The sequence below is a fragment of the Callospermophilus lateralis genome, unplaced genomic scaffold (genome assembly GCF_048772815.1).
Source record: "Callospermophilus lateralis isolate mCalLat2 unplaced genomic scaffold, mCalLat2.hap1 Scaffold_94, whole genome shotgun sequence".
NCBI classification, from domain to species: Eukaryota; Metazoa; Chordata; class Mammalia; order Rodentia; family Sciuridae; genus Callospermophilus; species Callospermophilus lateralis.
In genome coordinates this window covers 5,152,283-5,176,376 of record NW_027517559.1, presented here as the reverse complement: position 1 = coordinate 5,176,376, position 24,094 = coordinate 5,152,283, and the positions used below count along the sequence as shown (strand labels likewise).

Sequence of the window (24,094 nt, the reverse complement as noted above, 5' to 3'; positions counted from 1 at the left end):
TTTTTTTTTTGAGTTATCTGTGCCTGGGTCCATCTTTTTGGACCAGCAGTTTTATTTTTTTTATTTATTATTAGTTGTTCAAAACATTACATAGCTCTTGACATATCATATTTCATATATTTGATTCATTTAGCCTATAAATAGCATTAAGTTTGATACTTACCAGTAATCTATCCTCCTTATTAGAAGATAATTTAAATTGTACATTTTCTTTAACACTGTTTTCTATCCATTTTACTTTTTCCCTTGAATTCCCTTGATCTTACCTTAAAATTTATATAGTTTCATCCACATATATTGTGAAATATATCCAGGAGCTTTTATATTCAAATAGTCCTACTGCTCTCAATTAGTAAATATAGGTTATTATTTGGGAGATAACCTAAAAGTATTATAGCCCATACTAATGATAACATTTTAACGTGGTTTAGTTATTTACTTTTTAAAGTTTGAATCCACATGTTACTTTTCCCTCCACAGTCTAAATATGTTGGTCATGGACCTTTATCTTTACCTGTTAGAATCTTAGAAGAAATAAAAAGTAACTAGCTGTGAAATGACCATCCATAAGTGTCAATATTAGGATATATTTGGCTTAGGACTTTTGCTGAACTACCTCCTAGCTTTGTGACCTTGTGAATGTTATTTAATGCACCTGAGTCCTCAATTTCCACATGTACCAATGAGGATGAATTATATTTGATGTACAGGACTGATCTGAGTAAAGTGTTTTGAGGTGAAGTCTAGCATGTGGCAAATGTCCAATAAAACATAACCATCAAATACTTTCCTACTTCATTCTATTTATCTTTTCTATCTATTCATTTTCTATTTTACTCTTCTCATCCCCCTATTCTTTCTCTCTTTCCTCTTGGTAATAGTTAAGTAGTGTCCCAACTGTAAATATTGTGTGTGTGTGTGTGTGTGTGTGTGTGTGTGTTTGTGTCTGTGTAAGTGTATCAAAAAAAAGAAATATGAATCAATTAGGTAAAAACTGCACATTTGTAAAAGGTCTTTCATGAAGATTTCATGCCTCTCTCTTAGCAGAGTCACCAGAAAGACACAAGTTTAGAGTCAGAAATATCTTAGTTTTATATTCCACCATTCACCATTTGGCTCTTAGTATTACAAAATTTGTTACTGTTTTCTATTCCTCACTCTTTTTTAGGACTAGGATTCTCTGACAAGAAAATAAATATAGGACACACTTCAAAAGGCCATTGTGAAAACAAAATACGCTGAGGGCAGTGTCTGGAAAATAGAAAACCATGAGCTAAGTGGCTCTTTTCCTGACAATCCTGCCCTCTCTCTTCCATAACTCCCAAATCTACTTCATAATATCCAGAGAAAATTCATCACAAGACTGACAGCAGCAACTTCATTTATGATTCTCCAAGTCTCTGCATTAGCAGTTTCCTCAAAAATGAAACCTGATCAAGCCATACATAGATTAACTAGAACAAATTCATATCTTCTGTTCCTCATGTGATACCTGGCTTTGACTACATGAGGCCAAGAATAAAGTCTCTAATTGCTTTTTCTCATTTGTTTCAGAAAATGGAAAAAAGAGCTTTTCACTACTTAATGTTTGGAAGTGTTTATAAGTCATTTTGTATACTGTAGAAATTACATCTATGTATATATTTATACATTGTGAATATCTATATGATAGATAGATGTATATCTCTTATGATTATATGTATATAAGCATACACACACCTTGGAATGATATTCTAAAAGAAATGTTCATTCATTTTTTTATTACTTAATGATAAACATGGTCCATTTAATACTTAATTAACTGATGTTATTAACTCAAAGTTTATTTAACCCAAAACTGAAGCTTATTAATTTTCATGGAAGAGTATGATGACAAAAGCATAATTTTACTTTTACAGATATAGTTCTCAGAAATGGACTGATGAGCATTTTATTGAAATAAAATAAAAATTGAAAAAACACAGAACATAAATCTGTAAGAAATAGAATGATAAAGTGTTAATGCTAAGCTTTATGAGTTGAAAATATATATTTTAATGAAATAAAATGTCAAATTTCAACAGCAATATGTAAACATCCCCCCCCAAAATATCAACTTTTCCTTTCAAATTTAAATTTCAGATTTAGTGGTAGAAGCAATGAAAAACTTATGAACAAAGAATATCATGAATGCGGAAATACAGTTTCTATGAAAAAAGATTAACTCAAGCATAGCTGAAACATTTGTTCCTATTATTGAATAGTTTAATTAAATAGAAAAATATCAAGTAAAAACTTCACAAACCACTTTTTTATATTAGCCTAATATCAACAAAAGATGTAGAAATTCACTGCAATTTGAAAATGCAAAACAGGCCAAAACGAAAAGTCAACTACAACCATAGCTAAAATGTCAGTACATGAAAAACTGTATTTTGTAAATCAAACATCCCAATAAACCTTCAAAATCAACTATTTCCAGCTAAGAACACAGTACATCATCTTGTCAAGTTTAAACATATACTGCATTAGTAGACATATTTTCTATTCAAAACCAAATTTGTGATACTCTGGAGCTTGTTTATGCACAAACACAAGATTAACAAATGTAACATACAGAAAAGTGTCTAAAACTACACATGAAAATTTATTTCTGAAGAAAACATGGGGGAATTCTAGTGTTACAATGTATAAAACACAGCATTAAAGGATAAGATGTAATTTAGGAGCAAGACTTCTAAATCATTAATTTAGAATCACCCCCTTCAATCACCAGTTTAATGATATTTTAATCTTTTCTATAGGATTTAAGTTATAAGCCAAAATTCATATTAAATAGAACCAAAAGTCTACTGTTCCTTCAACTCTTACAAGAGACCTTAACAAGGATGATAATTTTTAAAAGACATTTAAACTTACCCCATTTAATGGATATGTCTTCCATCCTAGTTCTCCCAGCACAGTTGTCGTATCTAGCAACACAACTGGAATTAAATAAATAAGACTTGGATGAATTTCTCAACTTCTGTAAAAATGTTAAATTATTTAAATCAATATCACCTACCCTTATTATTTATCACATTAGCCCAAATAATTTTATTACTTGTTTCTACATATTAAATATTAGCATATAATAATATCAATGATTTGATAAATGAAATAGTGATAATTTTAAAATAATATACATACTTATTTCAGCATTGTTAAACCTAAATGTAATTAAAAACTATTTAAAAGCCTTTTATAGCAGATATTGAATGATAAAACCACTTCTGTGTATCTCCACTTTATTGTCTTTTTTACTTAAAAAAAAAATATCTTAATGCCAACAAACTTCTGTTTTTATGTTATTAAATATCCTTAAGTGTTATCAGCAAAGTATGAACTGCTATCTTTAAAGTAGACTATATTATTATAACTAGATATATAATAATTAATAAAGGATGCAAAAACAAAAATTATGTGCCTTTTTTGTAACAAAAAGTAACTCCATCTGGTTTAAAACAAGGCAGACATGTAAACAAATAGTAAGCACATATTCTGTTAAAATTCTAAAATAGCACTCTTGCAATTAAGTTGAACTAAGGTTGAGAAAGCAGCTCAGGAAGGCTTCACAAAGGACATAAAGCTTGAGCTAGGCCAGACAAAGGTCTTCAATCACATGTAGTGAAAATGTTTTTTTTTTATTTTAGAAAACCATCTATAAAGTAACTGAGACATGACTAAAAAGAGTTGTTCAATTTCTGGAGACTAAGAATGGAAATTATTTTGAAGTAGGAGATTGGAAACAATGCTGGAAGGGGCTGGAGACTGCCTGATTAGAGATTTTGTGATGTTTCCAGTATTTCCAGAAAGAAAGAATATATATATAGAGAGAAATATAGATATAATCAGACCTATATTTTCATCTATTAATTCCCAGGCCCCACAGAAGTATGTAGGCAATGGATTATACTGAGAAACAATGCTTTCATATCTCATCATTAATTTCAGTTAATCTTGCAAAGAAGGTGGGTTTTATTGAGCTCAAAAAAAAATTACAATGCCAATGTGATTATGACGTTTGGCATCTACTCTTTAGTGTCTTTGCAAGGATTCCATAGCTTCACTTGAGTAGCATTATATGGTATATTTTACTAATAAACTTTAGAATATGAAACTATCATTAAGTTTCTGTGATAACATTTACTCATTGCAGAATACCGGTACTAAACATTTTCTTTTGTAAAACTAAGTTATAATTTTTTAATTTTTAATGTAGAATTTTCCAAACATATTTCAAAAGAGATAATAGCTTAATGATCTCTCATATAATATTCACGTGACTTTATTAATTACCAACTGTATGGTCAATCTTGTTTTATCTATCTGTGTTTACCTTCTCTTCCACTGAAAGATTTCTCTGAAACAAATTCTAGTAATTGTATCATTGCATCTGTAAAAATTTCAGATTTATTTTCTAAAATATTTTTATATTAACTATATCTTAATTAATAGACAATAATTTCTTAATGTCAAATATCAAGTCAATGTTTAATACGCTTTGTTGTCTCAAATCAACAGGAAATCAAACTCCAAATAAATGCTATATATTACAATGAGCTGGCATTCCTCTATTAAATCTCCCATTATATTTTCCAGTTACTTATTGGTTTTACTTGCTATAAAATTCACCCTTTCTAAAATGCACATTTCTATGAATTGTGCAAACCCCCACATTCATTTAACCATGGCTACAATCAGGCTATAAAATATTTCAATTATTATATATATTATAAAATATTTCCCAAACTTCTTGTGACCCTTTCTTTATAGTGAATCTCTTTCCCATACTATCCTCTGGAAATTACTAGTCTGATTGCTGTCCCTATAATTTTTTTTCCCAGAATTTCAAATCATATAGCATGTTGCCTTTTGAGCCTGTTTCTTGCACTCTGCTTTTGAGATCCATATATGTGGCTTCATGTATTAATTCCTTTTTACTCTGACAATGATTCCAGTGTATGTAATTCCCTTTTGATGAACATATGGACTGTTTCTAATTGGGAAAATTGTATATGAAGCCACTATGAATTTCCATGTATAAAGTTTTAAAATACCTATTTCATTATTACAAGGGAAGTAACTAGGAGATATATTACTGAGTTATACAGAGAATACTTATCAAAAAAAAAACTGTCAAATTGGATCCAAAATGGCCACAAAATTTTACATACCCCATAGCAGAATGTATGGTTTTACATTTTCTTCACCTATCAGGCCCTGGTATTAGCCAGTTCCTTTTAAAGATGTTCTGACAGAGGTGCTATAAAGTATCTTTGTTGTTTTATTATGTATGTCCCTTAATGACTAAATAATTATTTTTTTCACTACTTTAAATCAAATTCCTAGGGGAAAAAAGATTGTTTTGTCCCACATTCCAGGTTTTCTTAATTGATCATGAAATACCACTGAACAACTCCCTCATTTCCTCCATTTTCTTTAGATGGTAGATATATCTATATCTAGTGACTTGATCAGATTCACTTATTTTTTTTTTTTTTGGTCTGCCAACTTCACTGGTGGTATTTCAGAGCCCACATCCCAGAAAATAGGGAAAATATCAACATGAAAATAAAACAAAACGATTTAGCAATCAACTTTCATACACTTCCACTGATGAAAAATAAATAATTTGAGCATATACAAGGTTAATGACCATAAGAGACTGAAACACTTCACATATGCTTAAATCCATGCATTCAAATTGACTATATACCTAGTGTTAACTTTTGCTGGATGTTAGAAAAACATTTTTAAAACTGGTTAAGTAAACTGAAAAGAGTAAAATATGTTATTATCCTTTTCTCCATGAACTACTTCTACACAACAAAACAGTTAATGAAGGACATTTCTCTTATTGAAATATTCCAGTTAATAAATTAAGAAGGAATGACTGAATTAGGCTACACCATTTGCTAGTAATAATTAATAAATATATTTAGGTAATGGTTTTCCATGGCTGCTAACATCACAGAAAGAAATAAAAGGAGACATAAAGAGCTAGAGCTTTGAAAAAGTCTTTTTTTTGTAGTTTAATTTACTCCATATTACCACACAATTCTAATAAACCTGGAAGTAACAGAATGAAAAGCACAGTAAGGATGAAACACACACACATGCACACACACACACACACACACACACACACACAACACAATGACAAATCTGTGAACGAATATGGATTCATTCAATGCAAGAAAAATAATCTCACATATTAGACAAAAAGATAAACACAGCACTATAATAAACAGTAATAGCAATGCGATTATCTTGTTACTGAATGAACGTTCTTTTTGTTTTTGGTATGTACTCTGGTGGATAATCCAGATTGTCATCTTGATTGGATTAAGAGATGCCTAAAATTAAGAAGTTTCTTGGCATGTCCATGAGTTTGTTTCCGGGAATTATGGGCATGACAGAGTCAAGCTGAAGGGGAGACTCAGCCTAAGGTTGACAGCAACTTCTAATAGGTTGGGGACTGGATGGAACAAAAAAGAGGAGGAGGAAGCCAAACAGATGCAAAGGCTATTATTCTTGAGCAGATGTTCCAATTGCTAGTGTGATTCCCAGAGAAACTCAGACTCCTGCTCCTTCACTTTCCCAAGCAGACTCTGACCAAAGACTCCCTAGGAAGTTTCAGTCCTTTGGTACTGAACTGGAGCTGCATCTTTGATGCCTCTTCTGAAGCTCCAGCTGCCTGGACTGAGGAGCTACAGGTTTCTCTGGGTCTCCAGCCTGCAGAAGGCCATCGTGGGACTATTAAGCTTCTAATCCTGTAAGCCAATGAAATACATCCCATTTTTGTAATCACACACATATATATTCTGTTGGTTCTGTTTCTCTAAAGAATCCTAAATAATCCACTATTCAAAAGAATAGAGATGTAATATCCATGTTTACTTCAAAGTACTGAGAAGTTTCATGTTTTTTCATACTTTTGAAATAGCTCATTATTTCCCTAACAGGTGGGAAAAATGACAATACACAGTCACCAAATAAGGACATAGCATATCCTTCAAGTAATCTCCAAAGTGTTCTAAAAGTTTTTTTTTTTTTTTTATATTCCCATTTAAACAGATCTTTATGAAATCAGTACACTAAGAAACAGCTGGGGCTGGGGTTGTGGCTCAGAGGTAGAGCACTTGCCTAGCATGCCTGAGGCACTTGGTTCGATCCAAAGAACTACATTAAAAAATATATAAATAAATAAACAAAATAAAGGTATTGTGCCCATCTACAACTAAAAATAGTTTGGAAAAAAAGACAGCTGCATTCCTATGTACATTGCAGCAGTATTCACAATAGTCAAGATACGAAAACAACTGATCAACTGTGAATAAATAAATAAAATGTGGAACAGACACAGTGGAGTACTATTTAGCTGTAAAAAATGAAGTCCTGTCATTTTCAACAACATGAATAGAACTGGAAATTATTGTGTAAAGTAAATTAAGCTGGGAACAGAAACAAATACCACATTTTCTCACCCGTGTGTGGAATCTAAAAGTTGACCTTACAGAAGTTAAGCATGAATTGGTAGTTACCACAGGCCAGAGACAGTGTTTGGGGGCAGGGGAAGGAGAACAAGAAAAGGCTGGTCAAGAAAACAGGTACTTAGGTTACACTTTGAAGCAAGAGGTTCTGGTATGCTATTCCACAGGACAGAAACTGCAGATGATTTAATAACTTACTATGCATTTAAAAAGCTAGAAGACAGGATTTTGAAAGTTTTCAGAATAAATATATATGTTTAAGGGGACTGATGGGTTTAACCTGATTTAAACATTACATAATATATACATGCATTAAAACATTTTGATACCAGTCTTGTAGATCAGGATCGGTCCTTGTCCCACTGGTGTTGAAGATTAAATACCAGAGAAACACCAAGGCAAGTGTAGAAAGCATGTTTACTTTAAAAGACACAGAAGCAGGATTCTTCTCTGAAGAGAAGGGGACCCAGAGCTGGAGTGGGTACATCTTGCTCTTTTATAGACCCCAGAACGAACTACTTTCTCATTCTTCTCCATATATGTGTCTAAGGGTAGGAAGGAGCAGCAACTCCTTATGCTGTAAAGTGCCATCCCAGTGGTGTTAGCTGTTAGCAACCCATTGTCTTTGCTTTGATAACCAACCCTCATCTTCTCAACCTCCTTATTCATTACCTACACTGACTGCCAGACCCTCGCTCCCTGCCTCAGTTTGTTGAAAGTTGCGACATATCCTGTCCACTCAGGCCAGGCAGGGCTGCAGGCAGATGGCTTTTTGGAAAAGCAAACATGTGGGGAGTCAGCACAGTGTGCTCATTTCATATAACTAATCTCTTAACCTCATGTCTCCACGATCCTCATTCATCTATCCTCTAATACTTTCATAGTAGTCCCTTAATAAGAATATTTTGGGGTGTTATTATGTTTAGCTAAAAATTTTATAAACATTTTTACAAAAGTTTAATAATCATTGATGATGTAAATTATCCTTGATGATGTAAATTATCTTTGATAATGTAAAGTATATAAAGAATAATAATTTTCCCTATTTTGACAAAGATCTAAATTTCTATTTAAATGATTGCTGTCTATAGAGTACTTCCAATATTTTTAGTTTATGATCCTTATTCTTTGTTTTGAAATAGCTTCATTGAGGTATAGGACAAACATTCACCACCTCACCACTTCCAAATATTTCCTCTGGTCAATTTGTGTTTGTTTCTCTGGTTTCATTTTGGGTTGTTTGGTGTTTTGGGTTTGTTGTTGTTGTTATTGTTGTTGTTGTTGTTTGCGTGTGTGTGTGTGTGTGTGTGAGAGAGAGAGAGAGAAAGAGATTGTTTAAAAAATACTTAAAAAATTTAATAGGGGAGATCTCATGTTAAGTATACAGACAGCATTATAGGTACTATGCTAGACGAGATACCTAGAGTTCATTTGCATAACACACTTTATAGTCATTGGACAGCATCTTTCCATTTCCTCCTCCTCTTGGGCCTTGCCAACCTTCTACTGTTTCAATGAATCTATTCAAGATATTCATCTAAATGAACTCATATAGTATTTGTCCTTTGATGAATGGCTTATTTCATTTAACATAATGTCCTCCATGCCCATCCATGTTGTCCAATGTAGCACAACTGCCTTCTTTTCTACAATATTATTCTATTTATTGTATGCATACACCATTTTTTATTTTACCCATTATCCACAGGTAAGAGACTAAAGTTGTTTTCAGGTCTTACTATGGTGGCTGTTAATCCTCAAACATACCTTGCCTTCTCACGTTCCAGTTCCACCATTCCATTCATTCTATTCCTTTATGTTTGGAATACTCTTGCTTTACTGATTCCACAAATAGAATCCTAGTCACTATTTATGGCTTAGCTTAAATGTGACTTCATATAAAACCTTCCCTAATTTACCCCCAAAAGATGGAGATGTCCTCCTTTCTATGATCCACTGAAAGCTGTATATAGTGCTTGAATAAGAGTAATGTTCTTACTTTGCCATGATATATGCATTTCTTAGTGTAAATACCCTCCTATAGACTGAATTCCTTGAAGGCCAGAACTCAATTTTCACTTCTATATATTTCCCCATTGTTGAGGGTTTAAAAATGAAATAACAGCCTCTCAATTTTCTGTGAACCTAAAACTGCTCTTAAAAATGAAAGGCTTTGTAAAAAATTGTACTGTGAATGGAAAATTATGATCGTAAAGCATTCCACTATTGTCATGTAAGAAATAAAAAAAAATCTTAAAAATAAATACATACATACATACATACATAAATATAAGGGAAAAAATGATACAAATTACTTCTGATTTCTCATCAGAAACAATGAAGGGGAGGAAATAATGGAATACCTTTGAAGTGCTAGGGAAAACAGAAAGTTGAAATTCAAGTCAAACTTGGATTCCGTATGTAGGAAAAAATTATCTTAAAAGTAAAATAAACATTTTCAGAAAAAAAAATGAAAAGCTTTTTTAAAAAATACAAATATTTGAATGAAATTATAAAAGGAAAATAAATGTTTGATGAATTATAAATAACTACATATAAAAAATCTGCAGTTAATAAATAGCTCAAATGTGATTAAAAATGGCTAACTTGGAGTAAGTGAAAAAATGGTATACTTTCAGTAGCTGAAAAAGAGTATTGAAAAGAGTACATTGGAGAAGGAGTAGCTAAGACTATAATTATAAATTTATTGGTTCACAAGCAATAAATAATAAAAATACTTTGTACTTTTATGTCAGATTGTGCCAAAAAAAATTTAGAGCACTGACATAGTCACAATAGTAATCTTGAAGTCCTGATCATATGGGAAAGGAAAAAAAAAACTATCGAAAAGAAAACATGATCCAGGCATGTAAATAATTTGATCAAAATAAATCAGTGGGAACACAGGAATATTTATCTATATTAGTTTATATGTAAATGCAAACATAAAAGTATACACTCAAGAGTACTTCAGGAAAAAAAAAAAGCTAAGAACAGTGGAAACCATCTATCCATAATAAACTAAGTCTTGTGATGCACCCGACATAAAAAAATCGCTTTTTTCCAACTTCAGTGGCCATAACACACTGTCTAAGAAAAGAAACATGAAATGACATCTAAAGTCATTTAAAAAGAGCTATAGAAGTGGCTACAACTTCTTTGAAGTTAAATATAGGGATCCTACCGAATTGACACTTTCATCTGGAAGTGGGCAGAATGATATCTTTAACAGAGCTCCAATATAGTTTTCATATAAATTCAAACTTTTGGTAAAGGTAATTTATTAGACACTAGGTATACTGAAACATCAGAAAATAAATTTTAATAAATCTCCACACTTTTTATTGCTGTAAGATACAGTTACCAACTTTGATGACATAACCTCTGTTGCCTGGAAGAAGCTGAGAACATGGAGAAGCACAGGAGGCTCTAGGGAGCCAAGATTTTACATTATTTCTTGGGAATCCTTTCTGAGAAAGGGAGTACAAATCACAATAATCAGCAAGATGTAGCATATTCTGACTGTAGGGTTATCAGCTATTATCCACTATATTCTCTATCCAGTCAACTTATTTACAAAGAACTGGGTACTATTACCTTTAAAAAGTTTATGCTAACTTGAAGGAACTCATAAAATAACTAAGAAAACCCAAATACTAAATAATTTTAATTCCCCAATCCTAGGCAAGAAGCTCCAATGTGAGAAACAACAACAATGATATCTGCCTTATCATTAACACCATGGTCAATATCTGTTCAGCAAATACTCTGTAAACCCAAGATTTACTGCCCAGGGAACTCAAATAAATTTTGAATAAAGGGCAACAAATTGATAGAAAGCAAAACACTTTGCATTAGCAAGTTATTTTGGGGGAGTGAGCAAGATATTCCAAAAATTAAGTAATCAAGGGAGCTATCAAAATCATGGAAATGCAACTGAGAACATTTAGTAAACTGACTTAAACTTGTGAAACAGTAATTTAAGGAGACAATTTCAAATTCATCTTGTCCAGAAAATTAAACTTAAATGTATACCCTCCTTATATGGTACTGAACTCATGTTAAACCAAAATTTTTTCTTAACAGTTTTTCTTATCTATAAATTTAATAGATCAGGTGCTCCAGACCAATTCCAAAATATCATACACTATATGCAGGGTCGACCATTAATTAAAACATCTGATCAATTAAAGATACAGCTTACAAATACACATTTATTCTTTGAGGCTTTCTTATAACATTCTTGAATATAGTATTTTTCTTCAGTATTGCTTAAATTTCAACATATATTAGGAGCAAGTGTCAAGTGACCAATATTATGCTTTGTTCCTACAATATTTTGACATTCAACTCCCAAGTCTTTTATTTTCCCTTACCATTAATAAATTCCTTGAAGCACTCCAGAACTTATTGAACATATTTTTCAAAACTTCTATTTCTCAAAAATATTAAACTCTTTGGGCCTTCCTTCAAGCCAACATGCTCTTCTCTTTATGACTAACTTACTCATCCTCAGTCTCAGTTTACATGATTCTCCTGATATCCTATGTCTAATGGTGCAGAAGTAGCACATTTAAAGGGTCTCCTTAGGCCAAGACACATTTCCTGACAAAAATGTGTGAACAAGGTTAACTATTTGATCATTTACCTCCATGGTGAGACTAAAAATTTTAGAAACTTTAATCATCTTGCTCATCAACATTTTTTCTAGATTGTTGTGCAAAGCTCTATGAAAAGGCTATTATAAAAATCCAAATAAGAAATGATGATAACCTTGGCATAAAAATTCCCCCAACTGATGAAAGGTCACAGTAAACTCTCCTTCCTATCAACATTTAACATATCTGTCAATTTCTGTTTCTAGTTCACCATGAGAATTCACATGCTATGTTTATTCATCATTATATACCAATTCTGATTCATACTATCACTTTTTGAAAAAAAGGAAGATAACATCATACTAATAAGGAATAAGAAACCCTGATATATCAAGAGTCTTACTATAGATCACTCAGGTAATTTTAGTAGCAGATTAAAATTCCTAGGTATAGTGCTTTTACCACTGTGCTGTAAAAATTCTATATTCCTAGCTTCCAGAACATTCCATGTTTTTCAACATATTTGGGCTTATACAGGGCAGGACAGCAAGACATTTATCTCCTACAACTGTGTCATATAGTTTTCAAAGAATATTTCATTATATTAAGTGGTGATTCTTTTTATTGGAAGAGCTATACTTCAATATTATTTTACTTATATTTCGTATGTTCATCTTTTTAGGTATATTTTATTTGATTTTATTTATCTGCTACTATTCCTTCAAGAAATATCTGTAAGTCAGTTTTACCCTGCAACCCAATGTAATCTTAAAGCAGTAGCATTAATTTGCCGTGCCTTTTTGCTCATAATATTATAAATTTTAGAAATAGGACATTTTAAGTTCAAGAAAATGACTAAAATTCAAAACTCATACAATTCTGCTATTAGTTTTCTCCTCAATCAATCTGATTTTTGCCAAAGGTATGGAAACCTACAGTGTTGAAGGAGTATGTGTTTAGATTCTCCTCATAATCTCTCACTAGCTGGCTATGATTTTCAACTCACCAAAATTAAGCCAATGGAATAAGTAGTCAAGTGGTGTGGTTTTGTAAGACTGGTTGGGTCTTGATCTGGGTTTTCTGCTAAGACTGGAAGATAGTCAAAGGGGAGTCTCTCCTCGGTGACCATTTTAAGAAAATTTTCCTGCTGTAAAAAATTTGATCCTGAAAGAAATACTGCTTCTTCCAGTTCAAGTTCCTCCTCAGCTCCTAGATCACATCATAAGACTAGGAAGCCAAATGAGCTTTTAAGGCAGTATTCCTTCTAAAGAGATCCAGGACAGTTCCATTCTTACTGTTCCATATCTATGGCATGCAATGTGTATCTGACTCCCAGGCACAACAAGCCTGCTTCTGCCTCTGCTGTTCCATCCCATGATACTTATATCATAGACTCCATCATAATCCTTATGCTACCCAAAATGCAGTGAACTATGATTACCCTTTATGTCTCCTCCTTTGTGTTCCCTAATCTAAAACAACACCCCACCCCAACAAAACTGAAATTCTGACACTGGACATCTCTAATGCTGGACAAATAGGTTTTTAAGAAAACTTTAACTACAAGCCACACAGGAAACAGTCTAGTAAGTACCACTAGTATGTTGAGATTTGCAGGTATCATCATCTCTACATTCCTGGCCTAGGAATTTTAGCTAAACTCAAGTCTCATTTTTAAAACTAGTAATAAAACAATTTTAGCTGACAATTTGAATGATCTCCGCATGTCAATCACATTGCTAAACATATTTTGTGCATATTAACTCATTTGGTATTTTTTTCAACCTTATTAAAACTAAGAAGTCCTATTACTACCTTCATTTTACTAGTTAAGAAAACAAAATCTTGCCAGACTTGGTGGCAGACTCCTGTAAAGCTGCCCAGATAGATGTGGCAAGAGAATCACAAATTCCAGGCTAGCCTGATCCACTTAGCAAGACCCTGTCTCAAAATTACTCAAGGACCAGGTCGGATCTGGGTTTAGGGCAGATCAGGGTTTAGGGCGGATCCAGGTTTAAGGTGTACCCTGCTGGGAATAGGGCATATCCTGCTGCCTCAGGCCTGCCTGATCCTGTAGTTCCTGGTGAGTTCTCCCAGGATTCAGAGAGAACTTGGATTTGGCCCAGACAGTGGATTTCCCCTGAACGTGTTTGTAGAGTGCCGGTGTGAGTTCAGGAATAAAGAATTGTTGTTTGAATCTACAAAGCTGTGAGTGGCTCATGATTTTGTGCCCAGCCAGACTGTGGCAAAGGACCAACACAACGATTTGCCCAGAAAATAGAAGAGACTCTAAAAAGGTCAGTGTGGTGGGATAAAAAGAGAATTTAGGAAGAGGCAAGATGAGAGAGTATGGGGTTGGGACTGTAGATGTAGACTTGGTTACTTAAAAATCAAGATGGAGACAACTGGAAGATTCTGAGCAGAGTGACACAGTCTGATTTACTGCTTGAAATGATTGCTTTGACTACTGTTTTGAGAGCAGATTGTATTGAAGTAAAGGTGGAGGTAGGGAAATCAAATAGGGTGTTACTGGAATAATCTAGGTGAGTAGAGATATTGAGTGTATAAATATGTTGGTGGAGTGGAAAGTTAATATTGTATTTTATGAGTAAACTGAAGTCAAATATCATGTACCCTATCTCATTAAAGTCAGAATCCTGAATTTGGTGTTCTGAACCCAAATGTTAGAATTTCGATCTCTTTTTAAATGTACCAAATTGGGGATGCTTTGAAGATATCCATAAGGAATTATGCAGTGAAGTATTTAAGTTTAAAATTCAGGAGAATGATCAAAACTGGAAATAGAACTGGGGGCTGAAAAAAATGTAAGCTATAGGAATTAAAGTTAGGTGAAGTTAAAGTGAGGACAGAGACATGTGAGGAGGATGACTAGACTGTCAAGAGAAAAAATTGAAAAGTAAGAGTAGGTGAGACAAAGTTCATGCATAATTAAAGAATGAAGAGCAAGGGGAAAGGACATTTACTAATGCCCCATGCAATTTCAAGAGCTGAATCAGGGAAGGTACCACTAATAGCAAAGTTCAAGTGTAGTGAATTCTGATCAGACAGAGTAGATGTGCCTGCTGAAAGAAAGGTGCATCTGGAGAGAGTCAAGAGGCCTGAGAAGGAGATGGGAATGGAAGGGTTTTTCCGAATACTCTTGTCCATGCAATACAAAACTAAACAAGAACATAAGAGCATTTGCTCCAAAGATGAAAGAATAGAAAAATAAAATGGTAGATAAATCATTAAGAAAAATTTAAGATATTTTCTCTGATTATATTTTCTAAAGGAACCAAGATGCAGAATTAATTTCTGACATAAGGACCAAAGAACTGGAAACGGTGGTAAAATTTCAAACACTTGTTATAGAAGTGGTATTAGGAATCCACTAGGAACTGTGAAAGGATTGATTTCTTTTTAATTTTTAAAATTTTTTTTTAGTTATCAATGGACCTTTATTTTATTTATTTATACGCAGTGCTGAGAATTGAATCCAGTGCCTCACACTTGCTAGACAAGCACTGCACCCCTCAGCCACAACCCCAGCACCAAGGATTACCTTCTAATAGCAATGAATATACAGCTATCATTGACAATTTGACAATTAAGTGCTCATCTTATTGTGATTGAATATCTATATGTTAACCTAAGTTGAGTCATAGATACAAAACAATCCTCAGTAAAAATCCTTTGGGAAAATTTGCAAGCCATCATTCTCAATATGTACTCCCCATACATAGAAATATAAATAAAGTCATTGTAATCTAAAATTAACTTTGTTTTTCTTATAGAAGTAAGGTACACTTAAGGCAATTTACCTAATGAGCCTGTATTTTTAGCTTGCTAAGCAAGCTTCAATCTTTAAAAACAATTTGCATTGTTGCAGTTTGGGGGACAGTTTTATTTATCCCTTTAGGAAATAACGGTTGAGAAGAGCTTACTATAACACATCTGTTTACTTTTCAAACAGATATTCCATTTCAAGGTCAGTTTATAAAAGCATTGCTTATAGTTTGAAATGAGCAAATTTTTTGCTACTGTGAGATGCTTATTTAAAAATATATCCACTGGATTGAGTTATTTGAGTCAAAAGCAAAACATATAGGATGTATGTGTGTTTTTCATTTATCCTATTTAATGCTTCAACCCACATTTTTGAGATAGTAAAACTAATCTCATTTTAAATGTCTTCCTATTATATGAAACACAGTGTTTTTACACTGTAATTAAAACAAGAAGCTTATGAGAATGTGAAGTTTTACTTACATCCCTAAGGAAGAAAATCAAAGCTAGTACCATGTTTATCTCTTATAATAGGCTCTTGCAATCAAAAACATGAAAAGATTGGGACAACCATAGCCTATGGAGTTTACTGAGTTTGGATTCATTCTGGACAAGGAAAAGCATAGTATTGCTAATCTTTCTATACTTTTATTAAAACATTGAATTATTTTTTAATCGTAATTTACAATGAATATTTTGTAAGTTTAACATACATGGTCGTAACTAAAAGATTTTGTGTATATAAATTGCCACCGAGTAGCTAATTCATATTTTCTCTTTTAATATAAGAATGAACTATTCATTTTGCTCTTTTTGAAAAAAGTAACTATCAAACTTTGAAGCATCTTTCAATAGGCATTCATTAAATAACTATGTCTTCCATATCCTTGAATATTTCACCATAATTAATTCAAATAATTTCATATCAATTCTTTCAAAAGTTGACTTTTTGTTATTTCTACTGGGAATGATAGTTTACCAATAAATTAATTATAAGTCTATTGAATCATAATAGGACGCTTTAAGCAAATTTAAAGGAAATAAAAGTGTTGCATCTTGCTAACTATTTACAAATTAAACATAAAGAAGGGATTCATATGCATTCAACAAATAAATTCCTAGGGAATCAGATTAATGATGTTAAAAATATGTTTAAGAATAAGAAGTTAAATAATTGGTACAGCATTAAGAACAAGTGAACTATTAAGGATGTGATTTGACTTATGCTATCAGCATTTAGTTAACATTGACAATATTTATTATCTTTATATCTTGTTACTAAAATATTAAAGAGTTAACAATAATGTGAGTAATATGTTATTCATCATTGCTAAGAGAAACATGGTTATTCTTCTTTTTGTCTAATATAACAGGCAATTAACTCATTTGCCAAGATAATAAAATTTTTGTAAAGTGTTAAAGAAAGTATTAAGCTTCCGATTTTGATAAAGCTCATGTAAAGTTAAAGGAATATTTCTAGTTATCAAGTTTCATAAGGTACCTTAATTCCTTTCCTTTATACTTTCCTATTCCAGAAAAAAAAAAAAAACATGTGCACATGTTGTTGAAGAATAAATTCCAAGAAATCCATTTATTTTGTCTTAACAATATTGTTATAATTATTAAATAAGTTATTAACATTAAGACTCTTGTCAATTCATCATTCAGTATACATGTTTAACTCTCCTTGTTGCTTTACTCACTTTCCTTTCTTTATTGCTTATATGTCCTTATTCTCCCATTCCTTAGCTCGGAATGTCCTTTCTCATATATAAAAATTCTAGCTATTCACTAATGTCTGGTGACACTTTACTTTCATTAATAGAAAATTCCTCATTTTTTGTGTGTCTATCTTAATTTTGTGTAACTCTTCTCAGTACACCATACAGCTTCAATTTTCCATTGCTGTATGTATTGTACTTCTGGAGTGGTGAGCTCCTACAGGGCAGGGAACATTGTCTTCAATTTTATATTTGTGCTAAATAGGTCATGGACACATCTGCACTCCAGTGTTTACTGCAGTACTATTTATGATAGCCAAGATATGTAACCAATCTAAATATCTTTCGCTAGAAGAATGGAAAAAGACACACTAATATATATATACACACACACAATGGAATGCTATTCAACCCTGGAAAAGATTTAGTATTTTCACTTTTAATAAAATAAGTGGACCTGGAGGACATTTATGTTAACTGAAATAAACCAGGCACAGAAAAACAATGCATGATATTACTTACATATATAATCTAGAAAATCTGATCTAATGGAAGTTGAGTATGGAATGGTGGTTCCCAGAGGTTAATTAAGTGGGAGTCGGGTGGGAGAGGAAAAATTTGATCAACAGATATAATGTTACAGTCAGAAGAAAAAAGTTCTGGTATCCTATTGCACAGTAGGACGAATATAGTTAATAATAATGCATTTAAAAATGCTAGAAGTGATGATTACAAATGCTCTTCCTATATAGAAATGATAAAAGTTTGAGGTGATCAATATGCTAATTACCTTGATTGGCTCATTATACATTGTATATAAGAACTAAAACATCACACTCCACCTTGAAAATATGTATAATTATATATCAACCAAAAGTATATTAAAGGGAAATTCTCAGTAGAAAAAAACTTAAGTTTTCTATGTATAATTCTATACCACTTTTACAAATATGGAGAAAAAGAATAACCAAATAATTCTATATTCTCTATTTTATTTTCATAATGATACATAGATTTTTTTGGTGATCATTAAAATAAAACTAAGTTCTCCCATGGTTCAAATAAAATACACTGAATAGTAAAAATTATACTATATAAAATTAAAGCATTCATGAAAACTAAAAATCAAACATGAGAGAGGTTCAATATTATCCTCTTGGGGCTCTTAAAGACTATACTGAAAATTAGATTTTACAATAGCTAGTATGCAATGGTAACTTAGCTGAATATGTTAATAGTAGTTTTTTTAAAAAAAATAATTCCTTTAGGAATAATATAATTTTAAGAGTAAGATAAAATAGAACTCACCATTTATATTACATTTGGATTCTGCATATTTGTGATAGTTGAGGTGGGGGAAGGTAAATTAAAAATGGTTGAATTTTGACCTTTTTCCCCTCCCCAAGGACATGCATTACCTTCTAAAATGGGTGGTTGATTAAAAAAAAACCTTCTTATGAAGATTATAATGTTTGCTATTGTCTATCTTTGCTAACTCCATCCTGAAAAACATGTGCAGTTGTAAATTACAAGGGCATTACATAATGAAGACTATCCATATTTTGATACTATACCATGATTTTTCATCAGTAATTCTTATTGTCATGTTGGGACATTATTGATAATTTAGAAACTTAATTACTGTTTAGACATTTTTGTATACATACTCACACAATATGTACACATGTTCTTATATTTTTAAATTGGCATGCATTTTCACCTAAAGCTTGGTCATACTCAAAACTAAAATGGATAAAGATAAAATTATATAAGATTTGAAATTGAATAGAACTGAGTAATAGTCACAGGGTGGGTTGAGTTATGACATCCCCCAAAAGTCCACATCCTAATTCTCATTTCCAGGAACACTGCAGATGAGATAAAGAGCAGATTTTGAGGTAGGAGATTAGCCTGTGCTGTATCCAAAAGTTTCTTCTAAAAGGGAGGTCAGAGAGGATTAGACTTGGACATGCCCTGGAAACAAAGGTTGTAGCAACTGAAGAGAGGACCTAGAGGCAAGGGATGGAGGCAGATCCAATAAACTTGGAAAGAAAAGGAAAAGAATGCTCACCCAGAGCCACCAAAAGAGCTCATCCATGAGGACAATCTTTAGGCTACTGACCTCCAGAACTAAAAAATATTATAAACTTGTATTGCTCTGAGCCACTTGATCTGTGGTGTTTTGTTACACCACCAACAAAATGAAAACAAAAAATTAGGTCCACAGGTTCAAGTCCAAGCCAAGATATAACACATGTAAATCTCATCAAATGAGTCAGAACTAAGCAAATTGCCAGCTATTACTCCAAGAATTTAAAGGCCTTTTTTCTCTTAAGTCACTCTTCCTTAGCATCAACACTAAAGTAAAAGACCTTCTCTTCTTTTTGATGTCAAGAGTCAGCAAAAATATCTTGACATAGGACTAAAGTCAACAATAATAACTAGAAAGTCATTGTAGAATTTTATAAAAAATGATAAGTGTTCAAATAACTGACCTATTTGAGTAATAAATGAGTTGTGAAGTTTGTGTGTGTGTGTATGTGTGTGCATTGTGAATGTATTTTTATACTTGGAAGATGGGGAAAAAATTGACAATATTCATGCCAAAAATATAATTATATATATAATTTGGTAATAGCCAATATAAAGTATATATAATAGCCAATATAAAGTATATATATATATACTTTATATTGGCTATTACCAAATTACTCATTCTAAGCCTTATTAAGCACAAAATGTTTTTGGAGCTCCTAATGGTAATTCACACTTACAAAACCATCTTACATAAAACTAAGACTAAATTGAAAATTTGAAGAAATACTTTATTCCCTGAAAGAGCTTTTCTCATTTATCATTACTATCATAATGGACAAGTAAAAAGTACCTCTGTAAACATTTCAAATCCAATTTGACATTTAATTTTCAAGGAGAAAGTAAGTTTTTTTCTTTTATTATTTAAACATTTGTGTATTTCTTTTGTTTTTTTCTAGGCAGAGATATGGAAAATCATAAAACATACAGCATGGAACTATTTGGAACTGTTTGTTTACCAAGACAAACAGACAGACACACACACACACACACACACACACACACACACATACACACACACACACACACACACACACACACACACACAAACCCCTGAGTAAAAAGTCCATTTCTTTTTTAGCAAGAGACAAATATATATATTTGGTAAAATAAGGTTAATAATTCAACATGATTAACTATAGTTTTTATCATTGAACACTTTGTAGTGTTCTTTTCTAAAATTCCTGTAAAAATATTCTATTTTTTTACCTGCCCTTTCTCAAAAGTCCATTTAAAAGATTCATCATTATTTCATCTACACTACATTGTGAAGGAAGGGTAAAATTTTGATGTGTCTTCTTTGCAAAAGGAAAACCTAAATTATTGACATTTCCCTGCAAGTTCTATTCTCTAAATCCTATATGATCCTCATCCAATCTCCCAGGGGGTAGCAAATTCACATCTTTTTTCTCATCTCTAGACTTAGAGAGATGTGAAGCAGATGGTTAGGTTTTGGCTCCTTCAGGGATGATGCAATATCTCTTATCCATTATGCTGTTTTATAACCATTAAAATTTTACTTATCTCAAGTTCTTATTTTGACTTTAAAATATTTAATTCAATCATAAATTTCTTTTTATCTATTTTAACAGTTTTTAAACTTATTTAAAGGGTTTTAAACACTTATTAGATATAAAGCAATAAGAATATAATGATGAAAACAATAGGTTCTCTTCCCACAAGTTGCTGATGTTTTAATCGAGAAGTCTACAAAATTCTAAACATTTACATTATTGTGATGTAGTTAGTAATGCAGTTGTGCTCATGTGTTTTTTGGAAGAGGATCAAAATAGAGGAAATATACTATGACAGACCTGGAATTAGGAGTTGAGATGTGTCAAAGGTATTATTGCATAATAACAACATTTAATAGTATTGAAAACCCCACTTCTTGTTATGGAGGCAGGGAAGGTGGCATGCTTGCTTTCCCAATCTCTTGCAACTAAATCATGGACATGTGGTTCAGTATAGATTAGTGACAGTAGAGGCAAGGCATCTGTTAGGACTCTCCCAGGGAAAGTTTTCCTTTCTACTCCAAGCAAACTTATGAAGGGAAAACTCTCCTGCAGGGCTCTTGACTGTGAGCAGTTCAAGTCTGGGGTAGACATAGCCATCTCGAGAATACTGAAATTAAGCCAGAAGATGATGACCAAAAAAGGAATGGTCGAATGGAAAGATGTTCTGCATGTGGGTCTTGGAAAATATTCTTGGACTTCCCTGAAGTCAACCCCACTCTTTGATACCATTCTGAAGACATTTTATTAGATTATATGATAAACAGCCCTATTGTTCCTTAGCCAAGGTGAGTTGGCAAATTGTATTACCAACTATAAGTAATGGATGCATGCCTCAGAGAAGCATCAGAAAAGGTCTTTTTAAAGCAATATAATAAAATAATATGAGTTTACCACACTGGCTAGGTGGAAAATAACAAGCTAAACAAAACAGGAAGATCACAAATGGGCAGCATGATGCATCAGAGGAACATCAAGTAACTCATATAGCTTAGTTTTAGTCAGATAGAAATTAGATTGAATATTCAGTTTATTTTGCTTGATTATAGAGTTTGAATGCAGTTTTTGTTTTTGTTTTTGACACTTTGAGAATGCGGGTGCTCTACCACTAAGCAATAAACCCAATCTCTAGTCAATATTTCAATATGCTTTTCATAACTAGTCAAACCTCTTACTCTTCATTGTTTTAATTTGGCAGATTTTGAAAATAATTTTTGGTGTGGGAGATAAAAATAAATACCATAAATAGTATTAATGTTCATTATGCGTCACATACTAAATTAAACAATGTGGGCATTTTATTTAATATTCACTGAAATATATATTTGCATCTACATTAGATAAGACAATTCAGAAAGTTAAATGGTTTTTAAAATACCACTTAACTGCAAGATCAATATACAAATAAACATATCACTAACAAAAAACTTGCTCTCATAATCTTTGAAGGAATTTTTGTCAGGCTGGCATTTACCTGCATTTTTTGAGCAATGACTGGTACATTTGGAGTGTGTCTTGCAGCACTACCTAAAGGCACTAAATGGAAATGGTTCATCCCCACACACTTGCACATGCACTACAGATGCTACTTGTAAATCATATACACACTGCTAGTACCTACCCCACATAAAACTATTAGCATGCGACATCAAATTTATAGTTCCAAAATAGGCCTCAATACTTTCTTCCAAAAATTTTTCTTTCTAATAATAGCCACACTCCCATGTGATTGAGTCTCAGCTCTATGCAGGTAACAACTATTCTCTGAGAAGTAAACATGGTCAATCATTTATCTATAATTTTGTAAATAAAGATAAATTGAGGCATTTATGGTGATGGGAATTATCATGTACAAATATCACAGATGAGCTAAAATGTGGCAGAGGTCCACCTTTTTATTGTTTTATCAAGAATCTCTTTTCTTAGCATGGTCCATAATTAAATGTGGAGTAATTAACTTTTCACTTTTGCAATACTGGTTATTGAAACAAGGGGTACCCTACCACTGAGCTACATCTCCAACCCTTCTAATCTTTATTTTGTATTTTGAGACAGGGTCTTGCTAAATTGCCCAGACTGGGCATTTGCAATCCTCCTGCCTTAGCTACCTGAGTCGCTGGGATTACAGGTATGTAGCACCATGACCAGCTCCATCTCTTTTAATTTCATCTCCTTCATCAAACAAATACTCTATGGGGAAATATAAAAAAGACATTGGTGTTCACAGACTGGTTGCCCTTTTGTAGACACATAATCAAACCCCAAATGATAAAGTGAGATATGTATCTTTTTTATGTTGATGTGACAAAACAGAGAGGTCTTAGGTAGGCAGGCTTGTGTTATTTGGGTAATTGTGAAATATGAAGAAAAGGTCAATGGGTTTCCTAAACATAACTCTAAGTAACACAGATAATTAAGTACTTTTCTACAGAAGACACATGTCATGGGAATTTAAATGAGTTTTAATGAAAGTAATTATTACTTTATCAAAATAAAAGGTTTAATGTAAAATTTTAATGTTAATAGAAAATTAGGAAAGTCAGTCATGGGGGACTAAAAGAATATAAATTAAGCTTCATAATGTTATAAAGAAGAGATACAAGTGTACATATTTTCTCTCATGAAATGTTTTTTCATTTTTCTATAATTAAGAAATTTCTGAAAAACAGTATATTTTAATATAACAAAACACATACTAATCGTATGATACCATAATATGAAAATTAAAATGTTATTATATTCAGTAGGGAATATTTTAATTGCATACAATATATTTAATTAAAATAAAAATAAAGAATACACAAAATAGAAAATTATTAAGTCTAATATATACCACCTCCAGTATATAAGTGATTGCTATTTTATTT

At 32.2% G+C, this 24,094-nt stretch overlaps 1 pseudogene; it reads right to left on the bottom strand.

Moving 5' to 3' along the window:
* LOC143641289 (ephrin type-A receptor 6-like) overlaps positions 1-24,094 on the bottom strand; it is a 208,329-nt pseudogene that overhangs the window by 87,126 nt on the left and 97,109 nt on the right.